This window comes from Schistocerca cancellata, chromosome 1 (genome assembly GCF_023864275.1).
Source record: "Schistocerca cancellata isolate TAMUIC-IGC-003103 chromosome 1, iqSchCanc2.1, whole genome shotgun sequence".
NCBI lineage: Eukaryota > Metazoa > Arthropoda > Insecta > Orthoptera > Acrididae > Schistocerca > Schistocerca cancellata.
In genome coordinates this window covers 1,095,949,039-1,095,962,881 of record NC_064626.1, presented here as the reverse complement: position 1 = coordinate 1,095,962,881, position 13,843 = coordinate 1,095,949,039, and the positions used below count along the sequence as shown (strand labels likewise).

General features: G+C 46.9%; 1 protein-coding gene across 8 annotated transcripts in view; it reads right to left on the bottom strand.

Annotated features, from left to right (window-relative positions):
• The window catches only part of LOC126091654 (serine-rich adhesin for platelets), a 443,990-nt gene that overhangs the window by 366,872 nt on the left and 63,275 nt on the right, over positions 1-13,843 (bottom strand). The window lies entirely within an intron of this gene.

The window sequence follows — 13,843 nt, the reverse complement described above, 5'->3', positions numbered from 1 at the left end:
GCTGAAAAAAATAGTTCCAACTCTGGCCACCAGGTGCAAATCTGGTGCTGTGTGTCCAAGAAAGACGTATATACAGGGTGGTCCATTGATAGTGACCGGGCCAAATATCCCACGAAATAAGCATCAAACGAAAAAACTACAAAGAACGAAACTCGTCTAGCTTGAAGGGGGAAACCAGAGGGCGCTATGGTTGGCCCGCTAGATGGCGCTGCCATAGGTCAAACGGATATCAACTGCGTTTCTTTAAATAAGGACCCCCATTTTTATTACATATTCGTGTAGTACGTAAATAAATATGAATGTATAGTTGGAGCACTTTTTTCGCTTTATGACAGATGGCGCTTTAATAGTCACAAACGTATAAGTACGTGGTATCAAGTAACATTCCGCCAGTGCGGACGGTATTTGATTCGTGATACATTACCCGTGTTAAAATAGACCGTTTACCAACTGCGGAAAAGATCTATATCGTGTTGATGTATGGCTATTGTGATCAAAATGCCCAATGGGCGTGTGCTATGTATGCTGCTCGGTATCCTGGACGACATCATCCAAGTGTCCGGACCGTTCGCCGGATAGTTAGATTACTTAAGGAAACAGGAAGTGTTCAGCCACATGTGAAACGTCAACCACGACCTGCAGCAAATGATGATGCCCAAGTAGTTGTTTTAGCTGCTGTCGCGGCTAAACCGCACATCAGTAGCAGACAAAGTGCGCGAGAATCGGGGATCTCAAAAACGTCGGTGTTGAGAATGCTACATCAACATCGATTGCACCCGTACCATATTTCTACGCCCCAGGAGTTGCATGGCGACGTCGTGTACAGTTCTGCCACAGGGCACAAGAGAAATTACGTGACGATGACAGATTTTTTGCACGCGTTCTATTTTGCCGACGAAGCGTCATTCACCATCATAGATAACGTAAACCGGCATAATATGCACTATTGGGCAATGGAAAATCCACGATGGCTGCGACAAGTGGAACATCAGCGACCTTGGCGGGTTAATGTATGGTGTGGCATTAAGGGAGGAAGGATAATTGGTCCCCATTTTATCGATGGCAATCTAAATGGTGCAATGTATCATTTCCTACGTAATGTTCTACCGATGTTACTACAAGATGTTTCACTACATGACAGAATGGCGATGTACTTCCAGCATGATGGATGTCCGGCAGCCGGACGGTGTGGCCGAGCGGTTCTAGGCGCTTCAGTCTGGAACCGCGTGACCGCTACGGTCGCAGGTTCGAATCCTACCTCGGGCATGGATGTGTGTGATGTCCTTAGGTTTAAGTAGTTCTAAGTTCTAGGGGACTGATGACCTCAGATGTTAAGTCCCATAGTGCTCAGAGCCATTTTTTTATGTCCGGCACATAGCTCGCGTGCAGTTGAAGCGGTATTGAATAACATATTTCATGACAGGTGGATTGGTCGTCGGAGCATCACACCATGGCCCGCACGTTCTCCGGATCTGACGTCTCTGGATTTCTTTCTGTGCTGAAAGTTGAAGGATATTTGCTATCGTGATCAACCGACAACGCCTGACAACATGCGTCAGCGCATTGTCAATGAACGTGCGAACATTACGGAAGGCGAACTACTCGTTGTTGAGAGGAATGTCGTTACACGTATTGCCAAATGCATTGAGGTTGACGGACATCATTTTGAGCATTTATTGCATTAATGTGGTATTTACAGGTAATCACGCAATCAACGGCATGCGTTCTCAGAAATGATAAGTTCACGAAGGTACATGTATCACATTGGAACAACAGAAATAAAATGTTCAAATGCACCTTCGTTCTGTATTTTAATTTAAAAAACCTACCTGTCACCAACGGTTAGTCTAAAATTTTGAGCCATATGTTTGTGGCTTTTCTCGCTGTTGCCAGTCTACATTTTACATTCTCCTCTACTTCGCCCATCATCAGTTATATCAGTTATTTTGCTGCCGAAATAACAAAACTCATCCACTATATTAAGTGTCGTGTTATTTAACCTAATTCGCTCAGAATCACCTGATTTAATTTGAATGCAGCCCATTATCCTCGTTTTCCTTCCCTTGATGTCCTTTGGTGTCTTTGGCAGAATTATAATGCCATCGGAAAAACTCGAAGTTTTTATTTCTTTTCCCTGAACTTTAATTCCTACTGCAGATTTTTTTTGGTCTCCTCTATTGCTTCCTCAGTCTACAGACTGAATGACATCGAGGATAGCCTACAACCCTGCCTGAGTCCCTTCTGTAACCACCGCTTCCCTTTTGTCACCCTCGATTCGACTGGTTTCTGTAGAAGTTGTAAATGGCCTTTCGCTCACTGTATCTTATCCCTGTCACCTTCAGGATTTCGGGGTACTTCGTTAACAGTGTCAAAAGCTTTCTTTAAGTCTACAAATGATATAAAAGCACGTTTGTCCTGCCTTAATCCATCTTGCAAGATAAGTTGTAGGATTAGTATTGCCTCACAGGTTCCTACATTTCCCCGGAATCCGAACTGACCTCCTCCGATGTTGGTTTCTGCCAGTTTTTCCATTTTTCTGTGAAGAATTCGTATTAATATTTTGCAACCATCGCTTATGAGACTGATTGTTAGGTAATATTCACATATGTCAGCGCCTGCTTCCTTTGTAATTCGAATTAATATAGTCTTCTTGAAGTCTGGAGGTATTTCGCATGTCACATACATCTTGGACATCAGATGGAAGAGTTTTTTCATGTCTGGCTCTCCTAAGACTGTCAGTAGTCCGGACTTAATGTCGACTACTCCCGGGACCTTGTTTCGAGTTAGCTGTTTTACTACTCTATAAATTCTTCTTTCAGTACCATTTTCCCGTCTCATCTTCATCTGCGTCCTCTTCCCACGTTATTTATCATTGCTCAAACGTAACTACAATCGTCAGCGCAGAATTCCGCTAATTTTGTGGAAAAAATTGTTCTCTGCCACTAAAACTATGTGACGCCCCGGAACACTTATTGTCTGTGCCCTACGACAACGTTGCAAATCCTAAGGCAAAATTTCAATCTTCCAGTACCTCTCCCTTAGCTTTGTCTTCCAAACCTCACTACAGCGTTCCCCTTTGCGAACAATTCTGTGACGGTATGCAGACATTCGGGAAGTACATTGACATTACATTGATACTACCCGCACCTGCACGCCTTCCATCACAGCGACTATTACCTGTGAGTCTGCACAGTCGCATGAGCGGATGACAACATGGGAATACACACACCGCGCTTCTGCCTCTTGTAGGCCACTAACAGATGACAGGGATCCGTGTGGACGTCAGAACTGAGGCAACAAACCGTGGCTCGGCGTAAATCATTTGGAGCTTAAGAGATACCGGGCACTTGGTCCGAAATGGAGACGGAGAGGTTTAGAAACAAATTCTGTTGTACACTGGGAGGCGTCCTCCGAGTTTATTTCAACGTGAGGCGGTATACAGATGGTGCATTATGCGAATCCCTCTGAAATGACTCCTATACGCAATATCTGACATTTAATCCCTTGCCCCTGTTGGGGGAATCATGCCAGGCGAGGACGCACACCGTACGTATAATAAGAATCAATTTTTTAAAAAAGCACAAGAATAATCTCCTAAAAGAATAACTGGGTTGAAGAGACTGGCAGGCTATTTTTAACTGAAAGCCATAAATATTGTGGAAAATGAAACAAATGTATTACTAATAGGATTTCACATTAACAACTCAATATGCACGATGAGATAATGCCTCCTAATTAATTATGGCACAGTGTTCATAGATAAAAATGACAACTAACACAAAAGTACTCATTTTTTCCATTTTTTTCAGTACGGATGGGCACCTTTCCTATCACTGATAGAGAGCGCAAGATTCTGGTTGATTTACCTATCAACATGAAGGTTATTGACATGACGATGATGATGAAGTCCCACACTCCGTGACGGAGCGTAGGGGAACGATGTGGGAGACCCGCACCGCCGTACTAGGCAAAGTCGTAGCGGAGGTGGTTTGCCATTGCCTTCCTCCGACCGTAATGGGGATGAATGATGATGATGAAGACGACACAACAACACCCAGTTATCTCGAGGCAGGAAAAATCCCTGACCCCGCCGGGAATCGAACCCGGGACCCCGTGCTCGAGAAGCGAGAACGCTATCGCAAGACCACGAGCAGCAGAAGCAAATAAAGATTCAAGCAGGCACTGAACTGCATATATGGCCCACAATTAGCTCTTCTGTATCTGTCTCGGCGAGAGCGATTTGAATACGGCGGGAGCTACAGATATATGCCCTGTGATGTTCTCTGAATGTCGAAACCACAGCAGGTGGCCCCCTCGTGGTGTCGAGATGTGGATCAGCTGTGACGATCGCTTATGTGCAAAACTAATGTACGGGCTGCCGGGCGAACCAAAACTTAGTTGCACGGACCGGGGCAAAGGCTACGCTTCCCTTCGAAGCCAAAACGGGAGTACTTAATTTCTGTAGGTATCAGACGGAGTTGGCGCCAGGGGTCGTCCGAGAGTAATAATTTTCTGATGAACTACCCAGTCACCGTCACTCCCGCTCACTGTGTGGATTCCCAGCGGCTGTCCAATCAGTGTTACTTTTGGTCGGCACCCGTTGGCTGTGGTCAGTCGTCCGAGCACCATACCGGCGCCGCTTTCAGAATTCCCGGAAGGAGCCGCCGTTGTCTGGTACGGGCGTCCGGTCTAAGGTAAGAACAAAGGGACGCTTCTGCACAGGATGCCCTCTCTGTGGGTGTTATAATATCTCCCCCCCCCGACTGCTCAGCACCGATCCCACTTGCAGCGGTTTCCGGTAGAGAACTCTGCCACGGCAAAGATCTTCATAATACGTGATTTTTAATGCATTGCAGCTTGTTCTCATTATGCGTTTTAATAGACCTGTGATGATATAATTACGCGGGCAGGACCCTTAACTTAATCTCTGCACTTCGCTGGTTGCCATGGGAATCCTCAATTCAGTAATAGAAACGCAAATAGGCAGATAACGTGAGCCCTGCACTTGCAGTGCATGGCCCAGATAGGACACCATCTTGCAAGATGTTCCAAGCGAAACCGTAAATCGCGCACATTGTGCTCGAATTCACCTCGTTGACAGAATTAGCTTCGAACAAGTACACACATCAAAAAAAGTTTTGCATCACCTCCGTTCCGAGAATTCCGGAACCTGTACAGAAAATTGGAATAAAGATCAACATAAACATCATTTCCGCCCTTTTTATTGCTCATGAAAACCACGCATTGCATGTTTTACCACGATACAGCGAGACCTTCAGAGGTGGTGGTCCAGCTTGCTGTAGACAGGTACCTTTAATACCCAGTAGCGCGTCCTCTTGCATTGATGCATGCCTGTATTCGACGTGTCATACTATCCACGAGTTCATAAAGGCACTGTTGGTCCAGATTGTCCCATTCCTCAACGGCGATTCGGCGTAGATCCCTCAGAGTGGTTGGTGGGTCACGTCGTCCATAAACACCCCTTTTCAGTCTATCCCAGGCATGTTCGTTAGGGTTCATGTCTGGAGAAGATGCTGGCCTCTTTAGTCGAGCGATGTCATTATCCAGAAGGAAGTCATCCACAAGATGTGCACGATGGGGACGCGAACTGTCGTCCATGAAGACGAATGCCTCGCCAATATGCTGCCTATATGGATGCACTACCGGTCGGATGATGGCATTCACATCTCGTACAGCCGTTACGGCGCCTTCCGTGACTACCAGCGGCGTACGTCGGCCCCACGTTCCACCGAAAAACGGCAGGGAACCTCCACCTTGCTGCACTCGTTGGACAATGTATCTTAGGCGTTCAACCTGACCGGGTTACCTCCAAACACGTCTCCAGCGATTGTGTGGTTGAAGGCATATGCGACACTCATCGGTGAAGAGAACGTGATGCCAATCCTGAGCGGTCCATCCGGCATGTTGTTGGGCCCATGTGTACTGCGCTGCATGGTGTCGTGGTTGAAAAGATGGACCTCTCCATGGACATCGCGAGTGAAGTTGCGCAGCATGCAGCCTATTGCGCACCGTGTGAGTCATAACACGAAGTCCTGTGGCTGTACGAAAAGCATTATTCAACGTGGTGGAGTTGCTGTCAGGGTTCCTCCGAGCCATAATCCGTAGGTAGCGATCATCCACTGCTGTAGTGGGCGGCCTGCGCGAGGCATGTCATCGACAGTTCCTGTATCTCTGTATCTCTTCCATGTCTGAACAACATCGCTTTGGTTCACTCTGGGACGCATGGGCACTTCCCTTGTTGAGGGCCCTTCCTGGCACAAAGTAACAATGCGGATGTGATCGAACCGCTGTATTGACGATCTAGGCATGGTTGAACTACAGACAACAAGAGCCGTGTACCTCCTTCCTGGTGGAATGACTGGAACTGACTGGCTGTCGTATTCCCTCCGTCTAATAGGCGCTGCTCATGCATGGTTGTTTACATCTTTGGGCGGGTTTAGTGACATCTCTGAACAGTCAAATGGACTGTGTCTGTGATACAATATCCACAGTCAATGTCTATCTTCAGGAGTTCTGGGAACTGGGGTAATGTAAAACTTTTTTTGATGTGTGTAAATGAGTTTTAGGTGATTGTCGCATCCATGGCGGCCTCCTATAATCTGTCGTGAAAACAGATCGAAATCATGTACATTCTTCGAGCTGTTCTAATAAAACGTTCTGTAAACATGCTCCTTGTTCAGAGTCGTAGCTGAGATGTATACTAATGAGCGAAAACATTCTGATTTGTCGGCCCACTTCTGGAACGCAATACAGCAGCGATTCTGCATAACATGGATTCGACAATTCCTTAGTTGGTGTAAGGAGGTATTTGGCACTTGATGTCTATGCACAGGTCGTATTAATTCCGCAAAATTACCAGTCTGTGCTTTGTGGGCACGAAGCTAGCCCCCTAATAGCGCCCCAGATGTGGTCCATCATGTTCGGATCAGGCAAATTTGGTGGCCAGGTCATCAACGCGAGTTCGCTATCATGTTCATCAAAAGCCAGTAGTGTGACTTGGCCTTGCGAACTATTGTCCTTTGGAAGATGTGACTGCCGTAGGAAAAGACGTGAAGCATGGAGGCATGAAGTAGTCCACAATAATGTTGATGTAGTCCACAGCAGTCGTGGTGCCTTCGATAAGTACCACAGTTCCAAAGGAAGCATATCACAATCCAGCCTCCGCCGGCCTGCGTTCGTGACGTGGTCCATATTTCGAGCAGCTGTTCGCCTGACTAACAGCGCACCCGGTCACGACCATCGACCTGTTGTACCAAGAAATTTTTAATTCGGCCAGTCGACACTTTTCCATTGATTCACGGTCCACTTTCGACGCTATCGTGCCTACTGCAATTGAAATTTATGATTTTTTGAGCCAACGTGGGAGCACATAGCGATGACCTACTGTGGAGCCCCATGTTCAACAATGTGAGCTGAACTGTATTTTCCAGTATCGCACTTTGTCGTCAGATTTGTCACCGATCGCTGCTTATCCTGCTTTACAGAGCGGGAAAGTCTCAGACCTCGACCTTCTGTTACGAGACGTGGAGGTTCTCACGGCAGTAGCATGCGAACAACCGACAAGCTTCGCCATTTCGGAGATGCTCGTTCCCAGGTACCGCACCTTAAGAATCCGTCGTTTGTCAAACGCGTTATGTCAGTGGATTTCTCTGTCTGCAGCCCGTCTTGTCACTAGAATCATTCCCCAGTCAGCTCTGACCCGCTTATATACTTCCCTTACACTCTTATCACGTGCCCCCAACATCACCAGGCATCATTCAGTGTCGCGCTGGCATTGGTCGTCATGTTTTGGCTCATGAACGTATCTCACTCTGATTTGTTATTTGGGTAATGGCGCATCACTGTTCTTATGCCTTGTCAGTCCCTTTCCTCCCAACTATCTTGCACTATAGCATTGCTCCGATTTAATTATACACTACTGGCCATTAAAATTGCTACACCAAGAATACCGGGTATTCATTGAACAAATATATTATTCTAGAACTGACATGTGATTACATTTTCACGCAAATTGGGTGCATAGATCCTGAGAAATCAGTACCCAGAACAACCACCTCTGGCCGTAATATTGGCCTTGATACGCCTGGACATTGAGTCAAACAGAGCTTGGATGGCGTGTGTTAGGTACAGCTGCCCATGCAGCTTCAACACGATACCACAGTTCATCAAGTGTAGTGACTGGCGTATTGTGACGAGCCAGTTGCTCGGCCACCATTGACCAGACGTTTCCAATTGGCGAGAGATCTGGAGAATGTGCTGGCCAGGGCAGCAGTTGAAGATTTTCTGTATCCAGAAAGGCCCGTACAGGACCTCCAACATGCGGTCGTGCGTTATCCTGCTGAAATGTAGGGTTTCGCAGGGATCGAATGAAGGGTAGAGCCACGGGTCGTAACACATCTGAAATGTTCAAAGTGCCGTCAATGCGAACAAGAGGTGGCCGAGACGTGTAACCAATGGCAACCCATACCATCACGCCGGGTGATACGCCAGTATGGCGATGACGAATACACGCTTCCAATGTGCGTTCACCGGGATGTCGCCAAACACGAATGCGACCATCATGATGCTGTAAACAGAACCTCGATTCATCCGAAAAATTGACGTTTTGCCCTCGTGCACCCAGGTTCGTCGTTGAGTACATCATCGCAGGCACTCCTGTCTGTGATGCAGCGTCAAGGGTAACCGCAGCCATGGTCTCCGACCTGATAGTCCATGCTGCTGTAAACGCCGTCGAACTGTTCGTGGAGATGGTTTTTGTCTTGCAAACGTCCCTATCTGTTGAAGTGGCTGCACGATCCGTTTCAGCCATGCGCATAAGATGCCTGTCATCTCGACTGCTAGTGATACGAGGCCGTTGGGAGCCAGCACGGCGTTCCGTATTACCCTCCTGAACCCACCGATTCCATATTCTGCTAACAGTCATTGAATCTCGACCAACGCGAGCAGCAACCGCGATAGGCTACAATCCGACCTTTATCAAAGTCGGAAACGTGATGGTACGCATTTCTCCTCCTTACACGAGGCATCACAACAACGTTTCACAAAGCAACGCCGGTCAACTGCTGTTTGTGTATGAGAAATCGGTTGGAAACTTTCCTCTTGACAGCACGTTGTAGGTGTCGCCACCGGCGCCAACCTTGTGTGAATGCTCTGAAAAGCTAATCATTTGCATATCACAGCATCTTCTTCCTGTCGATTAAATTTCGCGTCTGTAGCACGTCATCTTCGTGGTGTAGCAATTTTAATGGCCAGTAGTGTATTACGGTGTGACAGAGCGTGGTTCGCTCCGTTTACTATATTGTTGAACGAATTATAGCTTTCACTTACTATAACATACTTCATTAGTTATATAAATATTCTAAATGTGCGTACTGCTCATGGGAGGCAGAGCTTTTGTTCCTATTAGGAAATAGTGCATCTGTACATTCCGTGAATGCAGTACCGCTCAGACTGTCCTCATCGCGTGCTTCCTACCATCATCATCGACTTTGCAGAGGTGGTCGAGCGGTAGTCTAGCAAGAAGAGCGAGCAAGATCCTTTTCAGCAGGACAACACCACGAGAACATCGTAGGATTCTTCTACTGGCTATGACGAATAGACGATGAGAGTAGCTAAACTCCGGACAGAGTGTCACTACGTACCGTCTGGAACAGATTACTGGAACCTGTGTTGAGATCTCGAGTTGCAATGCGTCGTCTATTGTTGACTCCATAGTATGTATAACATAGTCCGGCTGCTTAGTTGAGTGGTAACGTGCTTGCCTCCCACGCAGCGGTCCAGGGTTCGATTTCCAGCTAAGTTGGAGATTTTCTCCGCTCGTGGATGGGTGTTTTGTTGTCCTCATCATCATTTCATCCTGATCACCAGCGCGCAAGGCGTGGCGTCGACTGAAATAAGACTTGCACTTGGCGGATTTGCCACGCGGGGTAGCCGCGCGGTTAGAGACGCCATTGTCACGGATTGCGGGGCCGCTCCCATTCGGAGGTTCGAATCCTCCCTCGGGCATGGTGTGTGTGTGTTGTTCTTAGCGTAAGTTAAAGTTAATTTAAGTAGTGTGTAAGACTAGGGACCGATGACCTCAGCAGTGTGATCCCTTAGGAATGCACACACGACCCTGGCGGCCGAACTTCCCCGCATGGGGCCTCTCGGCCAACAATGCCATACGATCATTTCATTTCATATACAACATAGACTTCCATGGTGTAGAGTCATTGCCTGTTGTATCATAGAGAACCATACAGGTTTTGATCTTTTAGAATCTCATTACAGGTGCTTGAAACCGTGATATGGCGGCCAAACACTGATACTGAAATTTGGCATTCTGGGAAGTGTAGTCAGATGAGGGAGGATAGGGAAACGATGCAAGGAATAGTGATCGTATAACAGACTCAAAACAGACACCCGAGGTAGACAACTTTGAATGTTGCGCTTACCTTCACTATTGTCCATTTTTGCTAATTGTATAGACATTACACGTAAAAAATATTATTTCATATTCCGGGAAAAGAGATTTGACACGAGATTTTGAGTGAACTTACGGTCAATCTGACATGACTGGTCGAGGCATGAACGTCACAACAGTGATAATCCAGTAGGCTGCCTTACTATACTATAACGCTGTCTTCGAACACGGAAGCCAGATTCTTTCTCTGGTGGAAAGACGATTAATGCAGTGATACACAGACTGTAAGCAAGGGATGATTTTTCCATTATTACGCGTGAGACATGTTCACTGAATAACTATACTAGACGTTATAATTAAAGTGCAGCTATTCACAGAAGTCCAGTGTGGGTTGTAATTATTGTATGGCCAGCGAAACTTGACAGACATTGTAATTCGTTAATGCGGAACCGATTTACGCTGTAAAAATATTAATTCCATTTTAACCATCATGCGCAAATCTAGCTTTCTGAATGGAAGTAAGACGTGTAGAAATGGTTCGATATGTAAAGGATTAGGAACGGGATGTGAGCAGAACAGGTTAAACAAGTGAGAAAGAATTTCGGCGCTGGTACAAATTTTAATTCATTGCTTCGGTCTATCCCATTATCGTAGGTAAAGGTGAGACTCAGTGTTTCTCAGGAACAGCAGCTTTATATGGTTAAGTGAGAAAGACATAATGTTATTTTCTTATTAACAGCCGCTTACACAATTTGTTCAATATGAGAACCGGAGACATTGAGGAGATACCTGCGCCAGATTTGCAGCTCTTGCCAAAATTGGGACTATTTTTTTTTTCTTTCAGCGTAAATCGGTTCCGCATTAACGCACTATCGTATCTGCCAAGTTACGCTGCCATATGATAATTACACACTGGACCTCCTCAAGTAGATGCACCTTAATTGTAACTGCCCAGTATATTGCAAATGCGTAATCAGCAATTTATGTTTAATAAATCAATTTATCAAACTGATGCTGAGAGACATAATGTAAGAGGGGGAAGGCTGGGGTCGTGCGCAGTCGCCAGCCCGCCAGCCCCCTTCCAGGGCCGGTGATCTGTGAGCGTCCCGATGCGTCTTTGGAGCGCCGCCAGTGCTCACAGTTACGGCAGCGTGTGACAGCTGCGCCGATGTTTTAGCGGAAACTTGACACTTGCTGCATCACGTCATCGTTGCGTCACTGGTGCGTAAGAGGTGTGAAAGAAATTCGTTTCCAAAAGCACTCATACGACACATATGAACGCATATAATTAAACAGAAGCAACTGTGCACGTAGTGAACTAAAACAAGCACGCTGCTATATATGTATGGACTCATGAACACACAAAAGCATTGCACCATTTTATACGCATAAGCGCGCGCACACACGCATACACATACACATACACACACACATACACACACACACACGCACGCACGCACACACACACACACACACACACACAAAGAGAGAGAGAGAGAGGGGGGGGGGGGGAGTGGAGTGAGAGATCAGCATATACACTGAACCGCGAAAGAAACTGGTATAGGCATGCATATTCAAAAGAGAGATATGTAAACAGACAGAATGCGACGCTGTGGTCGGCAAAGCCTACGTAAGGCAACAAGCGCCTGGCGCAGTTTTAGATCCGTTACTGCTGCTACAGTGGCAAGGTATCATGATATGAGTGAGTTTGAACGTGTTGTTATAGTCGGAGCACCAGCGATGGGACACAGCATCTCCGAGGTAGCTATGAACTATGGATTTTGCCGTACGACTAGTTCACGAGTGAACCGTGAATATCAGGAATCCGGTAAAACATCAAATCTCCGAAATCGCTGCGGCCGAAGAAATATCCTGCAAGAACGGGACCAACGACGACTGAAGAGAATCGTTCAACACGGCAGAAGTGCAACCCTTCCGCAAATTGCTGCAGATTCCGATACTGGGCCATCAACAAGTGTCAGCGTGCGAACCATTCAACGAAACAACATCGATGGGGGCTTTCGGAGCCGAAGGCCCACTCGTGTACCGTTGATGACCCCACGACGCAAAGCTTTACGCCTCACCTGGGCCCGTCAACATCGACATTGGACTGTTGATGACTAGAAACATTTTGCCTGTTCGGACGAGTCTCGTTTCAAATTGTATCGAGCGGATGGACGTGTACGGGTATGGAGACAACCTCGTGAATCCGTCTACCCTGCATGTCAGCAGGTCGGCCGTTGTGGCCGATCGGTTCTAGGTGCTTCAGTGTGGAACCGCGCGACCGCTACGGTCGCAGGTTCGAAACCTGCCTCGGGCATGGATGTGTGTGATGTCCTTAGGTTAGTTAGGTTTAAGTAGTTCTAAGTTCTAGGGGACTGGAGACCTCAGATGTTAAGTCCCATAGTGCGCAGAGCCATTTGAACCATGTCAGCAGGGGACTGTTCAAGTTGGTGGAGGTTCTCTAACGATGTGGGGCGTGTGCAGTTGGAGTGATATGGAACCCCTGATGCGTCTAGTTACGACTCTGGCAGGTGACACGTATGTAAGCATCCTGTCTGATCATCTGCGTCCCTTCATGTCTATTGTGCATACCGATGGACTTGGGCAATTCCAGCGACAATGCACGAATTACTACAGAGTGGCTCCAGGAATACTCCTCTGAATTTAAACACTTCCGATGGCCGCCAAACTCCCTGGACATGAACATTATTGAGCATATCTGGGATGCCTTGCAACGTGCTGTTCGGAAGGGATCTCCACCCCTCGTACTCTTACGGATTTATGGACAGCCCTGCACGATTCATTGTGCCATTTCGCTCCAGTAGTACTTCAGACATTAGTCGAGTCCATGTTAGGTCATGTTGTGGAACTTCTGCATGGTCGCGGGGGCCCCACACGATATTAGGCAGGTTTACCAGTTTCCTTGACTACTCAATTTATATTAGAAGTAGTCGCTATGTTGGAGAGCTATATCGCCTGTTGTCTCAATGAGTGGAATAGTTCTCGTGGAGTTGGTGTTGGTACAACTTCCACTGGCCCTCTGATTTACGGTAAAGTGCATTACGGACAAGATAGAGGTTCGCAATGGGAATGATCAGTGAGTAGAAGCATAGGAAACTCCATCATTGAAGGCGCTACCCTTTTGAAACGCCACTTTGTCAGTGACGTCATAGACTCTGTCATCTTTTGGTTGCATTTATTCCACGGTATGTCATTGTGTCAAGTGGTCTTCCAAACCACTGACTCGCCTTGAAGATGACTGTACAGTTAGGACCCGAAATATCGCAAGATGCAAAACAGGGTCATCGGGGCTCAATTCGAAGCGGGACACAACAATGAAGACAATACTGCTCTAGTCATTGACATTCCAGGCCGAAGACGTGTCTGGAGACACCTCCGACAGTCTGAATGTCGCCC